The sequence below is a fragment of the Carcharhinus amblyrhynchos genome, unplaced genomic scaffold, assembly GCF_965287045.1.
Source record: "Carcharhinus amblyrhynchos unplaced genomic scaffold, sCarAmb.v2.hapA scaffold_37, whole genome shotgun sequence".
Taxonomy (NCBI): Eukaryota; Metazoa; Chordata; class Chondrichthyes; order Carcharhiniformes; family Carcharhinidae; genus Carcharhinus; species Carcharhinus amblyrhynchos.
The window spans coordinates 9,170,836-9,178,642 of NW_027649778.1; positions in this window are offsets into that span (position 1 = coordinate 9,170,836).

The window sequence follows — 7,807 nt, forward strand, 5'->3', positions numbered from 1 at the left end:
TTCCCCTCTCTGCTCCCCCTCCCTGCTTTCCCCTCCCCGTCACCCTCTCCCCCTCTCCATCCCCCCTCCTCCTCTCTGCTTCCCCTCTCCCTCTCTGTTCCCCCTCTCCTCCACCCTCTCTCCGCTCCCCCCTCCCCCTCTCTCTAATCCCCCCTCCCTGCTCTCCCCTCGCTCAGTCCTCCTCCCCTTTCCTTCCCCCCCCCCACACTCCCCCTCCCCCTTTCCTCCCCCCCTCCCCACACTCCCTTTCCCCCTCCTCAACGCTGCCCCCAGTCACCCCTCCTCATTTCCCCCTTTCGTCCCCCCATTCCTCGTCCCCCCATTCCTCGTCCCCCTCTCCTCGTCCCCCTCTCCTCGTTCCCCCCTTCTCGTTCCCCCCTCCTCGGTCTCCCCTCCTCATACCCCCTACTCGTCCCCCCATCCTTGTCCCCTTTCCTTGTACCCCCTCCTCATCCCCCCCTTCCTCGTCCTCCCATTCCTCGTCCCCCCTCCTCGTTTCCCCCTCTTCGTTTCCCCCCTCTTCCTCGCCCCCCCTCGTTTCCCCCCTTGTTTCCCCCCCTTGTTTCCCCCCCTCGTTTCCCCCCCTCGTTTCCCCCCCTCATTTCCCCCCCTCGTTTCCCCCCCCTCGTTTCCCCCCTCTTCGTTTCCCCCTCTTCGTTTCCCCCCTCTTCGTTTCCCCCCTCTTCCTTGTCCCCCTCCTCATTTCCCCCCTCCTCGTTTCCCCCCTCCTCGTTTCCCCCTCCTCGTTTCCCCCCTCCTCGTTTCCCCCCTCCTCGTTTCCCCCCTTTCCCTCCCTCCATTTTTCAGGAGAATGAGGAGAAAGCTGGGCTGGGGTAGGGGAAAGGAGAGGATGTGGGGTAAAGAGAGGGGATCCCTGAAAGTTAGGTGAAGGGGTACGGGGGGGGGGGAGATGTCCGACCTGGAGTTAGGGTTGAGTGTGGTGTTCGAGACAAAGGACTGCAACATCAATATCATATCAGTGACCACAGTCTGAGAGCCCCCCATCCCCCCCCCCCCACCGCCCCTCGTCCAGTACTCCCCTTATCAGCTTCCTCACACCAAAACCTGGGGAACTTTGTTTCTGAATTCCTTTCATGCCTCAGCAGTCATGCATTCCTGAGCACAGAGAGTATGTTTACCAACTCACCATGGCCTCGCCCCTCTCTATCTCTGTAACCTACCACCCTCCGAGATCTCTGCATTCCTCCAATTCTGGCCCCCTCAGCATCCCTGAGTTCATCTCTCCACCGCTGGCCTTCAAGCTCTGGAATTCCCTTCCTGACCCGCTCTGCCATTTAAACCGCTCCTCAAAAAAAAATCATCTCTTTAACCTTCAGCCTGGCCAAAAGCTCCGTTTAGAGAATCCATACAGTGATGACCCTTCAAGACTTGCATTGACTATTACCCAGGTTTACCCCGTAACCCTAAAAGCAAATTTAGCATGGCCGATCCCCCTAACTTGCACATCTTTGGACACTAAGGGGCAATTTAGCATGGCCAATCCACCTAACCTACACATCTTTGGACACTAAGGGGCAATTTAGCATGGCCAATCCACCTAACCTACACATCTTTGGACACTAAGGGGCAATTTAGCATGGCCAATCCACCCTAACCTGCACATCTTTGGACACTAAGGGACAATTTAGCACGGCCAATCCCCCTAACCTGCACATCTTTGGACACTAAGGGGCAATTTAGCATGGCCAATCCCCCTAACCTACACATCTTTGGACACTAAGGGGCAATTTAGCATGGCCAGTCCACCTAACCTGCACATCTTTAGACACTAAGGGGCAATCTAGCATAGCCGATCCCCCTAACCTGCACATCTTTGGACTGTGGAAGGAAACTCACACAGACACAGGGAGATGATGCAAAGTGGACATAAAAGTTACCTAAGGCCAGAATTGAACCCGGTCTGTTGCATTGTGAGGCACAGTGGCACAGTGGTTAGCACTGCTGCCTCACAGTGCTAGGGACCCAGGTTCAATTCCTGGTTTGGATCATTGTCTGTGCCGAGTCTGCGCATTCTCCCCGTGCCTGTGCGGGTTTCCTCCGGGTGCTCCGGTTTCCTCCTGAAAGACGCGCTGGTGAAGTACATTGGCCGTGCTAAATTCTCCCTCAGTGTACCCGAACAGGTGCCTGAGCATGGCGACTAGGGGATTTTCACAGTAACTCCATTACAGTGTTAATGTAAGCCTACTTGTGACACTAATATAAAAAAAAGTGCTAACCACTGTCCATTTAATTCCTTCCATTTATCTTCCTAAGTGGAATTCCTCTTCCCTGGAACCATTCTTGTGATTGTATTCTGCACCCCCTCCAATGCCCCTGTGTCAGCTGCCTGGAAATAAATCGGCCGTTCCTTCACTGACACTGGGTCAAAACCCTGGAACTCCCTCCCTAACAGCACTGTGGGTGTACTTACACCACTTGGACTTTTTCAAAGGAGTATTTCACTCCATCCTTAAAGTTACAATTCTGATGCTCGGAGTGGACCAGACAAACCTAAATCCATTCCTTGCTTTCTCCATAGTAGAGAGAAGATGGCTTAGTGTTTTTATCTATTAATCCAAAAACCCAGCTAATGTTCTGGGGGACCCGGGTTCAAATCCCGCCACGGCAGACGGTGGAATTTGAATTCAATAAAAAAAGATCTGGAATTAAGAATCTACTGAAACCATTGTCGGAAAAACCCATCTGGTTCACTAATGTCCCTTAGGGGAAGGAAATCTGCTGTACTTACCCTGGTCTGGCCTACATGTGACTCCAGAGCCACAGCGATGTAGTTGACTCTCAAATGCCCTCAGGCAAGTAGGGATGGGCAATAAATGCCAGCCAGCGATGCCCATGAGTATATAAAAAAAATGCACGAGTATGTAAAAAAAATTCAAATTGAATCCAATTCATTGTCCCCACAAGAGAAACAAACAAGATCTAAGCTATGACGTGGAGATGCCAGTGTTGGACTCGGGTGGGCACAGTAAGAAGTCTCACAACACCAGGTTAAAGTCCAACAGGTTTATTTGTTTGCACAAGCTTTTGGAGTGCTGTCCCTTCATCAGGTGAGGAAGGAGTGGCACTCCGAAAGCCCGTGCTACCAAATAAACCCGTCGGACTTTAATCTGGTGTTACAAGATCCAAGCTGCCCTCCTCTTGGGCTGGATCTGAGGCTCGATCTTAGCCAAAATGGGACTACAGCAGTTCGAGAAGGCGGCTCGCCACAAACTTCTCAAGGACAATTAAGGATGCAGCAATGAATGGTGGCTGGATCAGTTAAATTTCTACATAGGGCAGTGTGTGTGTGTGTGTGGTATACTGTGTTTGCGAGACTCAGACTGACTCTGTGATTGCACAGGTGCCAGCCAGCACTGTCTGTGTGTTTCTGCGGACCCACATCATTGAATAACAAACAAAAGAATTAGTCCGACCCCCAAGGGAAGCTCCATCACACAACAACAGGAAATCAACCTACCCGCTAACACTGATAACAGAAAGACATAGGTGAGGAATCAAAACACACGCTCACTCACTCACACACACAAACACACACACACACACTGGGCCAAACACAGATTGTGAGCGGGGTTATCAGCAGCACAGTGTAGCAGAGAGCTGGTATCCACTTAACAATAGCAACTTGGCTTTTACATAACGCCTTTGATACATACCAAATTTTGACACCCCAAGGTGGCACAATGGTTAGCGCTGCTGCCTCGCATCACCAGAGACCCGGGTTCAATTCCAGCCTTGGGTTTCGGTGTGGATTTTCTCACCAACTTGTACAGCTGCGCCATAGAAAGCATTCTTTCCGGTTGTATCACAGCTTGGTCTGGGCTCCTGCTCTGACCAAGGCCGCAAAAACCTACAAAGGGTCACGAACGTAGCCCAATCCATCACATAAACCAGCCTCCCATCCACTGACTCTGTCTACACTTCCCGCTGCGTCGGAAAAGCAGCCAGCGTAATTAAGGACCCCACACACCCCGGACATTCTCTCTTCCACCTTCAGGAAAAAGATACAAAAGTCTGAGATCACATACCAACCGACCCAAGAACAGCTTCTTCCCTGCTGCTGGCAGACTTTTGAATGGACCTACCTCGCACTAAGCTGATCTTTCTCTACACCCTAGCTATGACTGTGTCACTACATTCTGCACTCTCCCCTTTCCTTCTCTATGCTTTGCCTGAATAGCACGCGAGAAACAATACTCTTTGCTAATACACGTACAATAATAAATCAAGTCAAATCAAAAGTTTGCAAGTTCTCCATGTGTCTGCGTAGGTTTCCTCCGGGTGCTCCAGTTTCTTCCCACACTCCAAAGATGTGTGGGTTAGGTGGATTGGCTATGTTAAATTGCCCCTTAGTATCCAAAAGATGTGCAGATTAAATGGATTGGCCATGTTAAGTTGCCCCTTAGTGTCCAAAGATGTGCAGGTTAGGTGGATTGGCCATGTTAAATTGCCCCTTAGTGTCCAAAGATGCGCAAGTTAGGTGGATTGGCCATGCTAAATTGCCCCTTAGTGTCCAAAGATGTGCAGGTTAGGTGGATTGGCCATGTTAAATTGCCCCTTAGTGTCCAAAGATGTGCAAGTTAGGTGGATTGGCCATGCTAAATTGCCCCTTAGTGTCCAAAGATGTGCAAGTTAGGTGGATTGGCCATGTTAAATTGCCCCTTAGTGTCCAAAGATGTGTAAGTTAGGTGGATTGGCCATGCTAAATTGCCCCTTAGTGTCCAAAGATGTGTAGGTTAGGTGGATTGGCCATGCTAAATTGCCCCTTAGTGTCCAAAGATGTGCGGGTTAGGTGCATTGGCCATGCTAAATTGCCCTTTAGTGTCCAAAGATGTGTAGGTTAGGTGGATTGGCCATGCTAAATTGCCCCTTAGTGTCCAAAGATGTGTAGGTTAGATGCATTGGTCATACTAAATTGCCCCTTAGTGCCCTGGGATTAGCAGGGTAAATAGATGGGGTTGTGGGAATAGGGGCCTGGGTGGGATCGTTGTCGGTGCAGACTCGATGGGCCGACTGGCCTCCTCCTGCACTGTAGGGGTTCTCTGCTCGTCTGTGATCTTTCGGACTTTGGGAGGAAACCGGAGCACCCGGAGGAAACCCACGCAGACACGGGGAGAATGTACAGACTCCGCGCAGATGGCGACTCAAGCCGGGAGCGGAACCCGGGTCCCTGGCGCTGTGAGGCAGCAGGGTTAACCACTACGCGCCCCACTCGGCGGTTTCTCACAGTCGTACTGTAGTTTGCCTCCTTGCGCCAGCCGTCCTCCCTCTGGTACACCGCCCAGAGGGCCACCGCTGCATTCCTGTTGGGTTTCGCCCTGTTCACAGCTCCAGTTTGTTATCTGTTAGCCAGGCGTTTGTAAACAGTGGGTATCTCAATGGCACATCTTCCTCCCTAAAGCTCAGTGCAGACTGGAGGCAGACAGCGACTGTTTACGCAGAGCAGAAACAGAAGAGCTCGTCACAGGCTGAGAGCTAAACAAATAATCGGAGCACTGAGCCCTCCCCTGCCCTCCCCACCAGCGCCCCCACCCACCCCAGCAATTAACATTCCTGGTTTCAGCTTCCCCAGTGAATCTGTGAGGGGTCCAGAATCATAGAATCCATTGAATTCCCTACAGTGCAGAACGAGGCCATTCAGCCCATCGAGTCGACACCAACCATTATCCCACTTTATCCCCGTAATCCCACATATTTACCCGTTAATCCCCACCAGCCTCCCATCCACTCACTCCATCTGCCCTTCCCGCTGCCTCGGACTAATTAAGGACCCCACGCACCCCGGACATTCTCCCTTCCACCAACTTCCGTGGGGAAAAAGATACAAAAGTCAGAGGTCACATACCAACCGACTCAAGAACAGCTTAAGCTTATTTAATAATGTCACCAGTAGGCTTACATTAACACTGCGATGAAGTTAGAGTGAAAATCCTCCCAGGCTCCACACTCTGAGTGCACTAAGGGAGAATTCTGTCCCTAACCTCATACAATATTTCGGTGAAGATCCAGAGTAATCTCAAGTAATGGCACCTTATCTTAGCTTATGTACTTAATTTACAGCTTTTCTAATGCAGGCTGCGAGATGTCACAGTGGTTAGCACTGCTGCCTCGCAGCGCCACAGACCCAGGCTCTATTATGGCCTCGGGTCAATGTCAGTGTGGGCTTTGCACGTTCTCCCTGTGTCTGCATGGGTTTCCCCCGGGTGCTCCAGTTTCCTCCCACAATTGAAAGATGTGCAGGTTAGGTGGATTGTCCATGCTAAATTGTCTTTTAGTGTCCAAAGATGTGCAGGTTAGGTGGATTGGCCATGCTAAATTGCCCCTTACTGTCCAAAGATGTGTAGGTTAGGTGGATTGGCCATGCTAAATTGCCCCTTACTGTCCAAAGATGTGTAGGTTAGGTGGATTGGCCATGCTAAATTGTCCCTTAGTGTCCAAAGATGTGCAGGTTAGGTGGATTGGCCATGTTAAATTGCCCCTTACTGTCCAAAGATGTGCAGGTTAGGTGGATTGGCCATGCTAAATTGTCCCTTAGTGTCCAAAGATGTGCAGGTTAGGTGGATTGGCCATGCTAAATTGACACTTAGTCCAGGGGGATTAGGAGGGTAAATGTGTGGTGTTACAGGGATAGGGCCTGGATGGGATTGTTGCCAGTGCAGGCTTGATGGGCCAAATGGCCTCATTCTTCACTGTAGGGATTCTGTGAACACGGAGATGCACAATTTCAGATCATGACCTTTGCCCCCTGTATTATTCTTCTAGTTTTTCTAGTGTGTGTGTGTGTGTGTGTGTGGTTTTTTTTAAACCAGCTGTCGGTGCTGATTCTGCCTTTCCATTTCCGCTTCCTCCACTTTCATCTTTTGTTGCTCGACTCCTGCTGTTATCACCCTCCTTTCCTTTGCATCAAACATCACTCACCCTCGCCTGCCTTCCACTCTATCACAAGCCCTCCACCACCATGTGGCACACCACATTTCCTGTCCCTAATACTTGCTGCAGGCTCGATAGAGCCCCTGACTTCATCCAGCTCTGATGGTGTGAAACACCCATATGGATTCTGTGAATCGCACTGAGGCAAGTGTTTCCGTGCAGTCCCGACAGCCCAGAAGGAGGCTATTCGGCCAATGGAGTCTGCACGGACTCTCTGCAAGAGCATCCAGGGGATTTTCACTTTAACTTCATTGCAGTGAGAATGGAAACCTACTTGTGACTAATAAATAAATAAACTTAAATAAAAACTTACCCACCCCCACCCCATCCCTGTATCCTCATGCTTTTAGCATAGTCAATCCACCTAACTTACACAGCTTTGGACACTAAGGGGTAATTTAGCATGGCCAATCCACCTAACTTACACAGCTTTGGACACTAAGGGGTAATTTGGCATGGCCAATCCACCTAACCTGCACATCTTTGGACACTAAGGGGCAATTTAGCATGGCCAATCCCCCTAACCTGCACATCTTTGGACACTAAGGGGCAATTTAGCATGGCCAATCCACCTAACTTACACAGCTTTGGACACTAAGGGGAAATTTAGCATGGCCAATCCACCTAACCAACACATCTTTGGATGCTAAGGGGCAATTTAGCATGGACAATCAACTAACCTGCACATCTTTGGACACTAATAGCAATTTAGCACGGCCAATCCACCTAATTTACACATCTTTGGGCACTAAGAGGCAATTTAACATGGCCAATCCACCTAACTTACACAACTTTGGACACTAAGGGGCAATTTATCATGGCCAATCCACCTAACTTACACAACTTTGGACACTAAGGG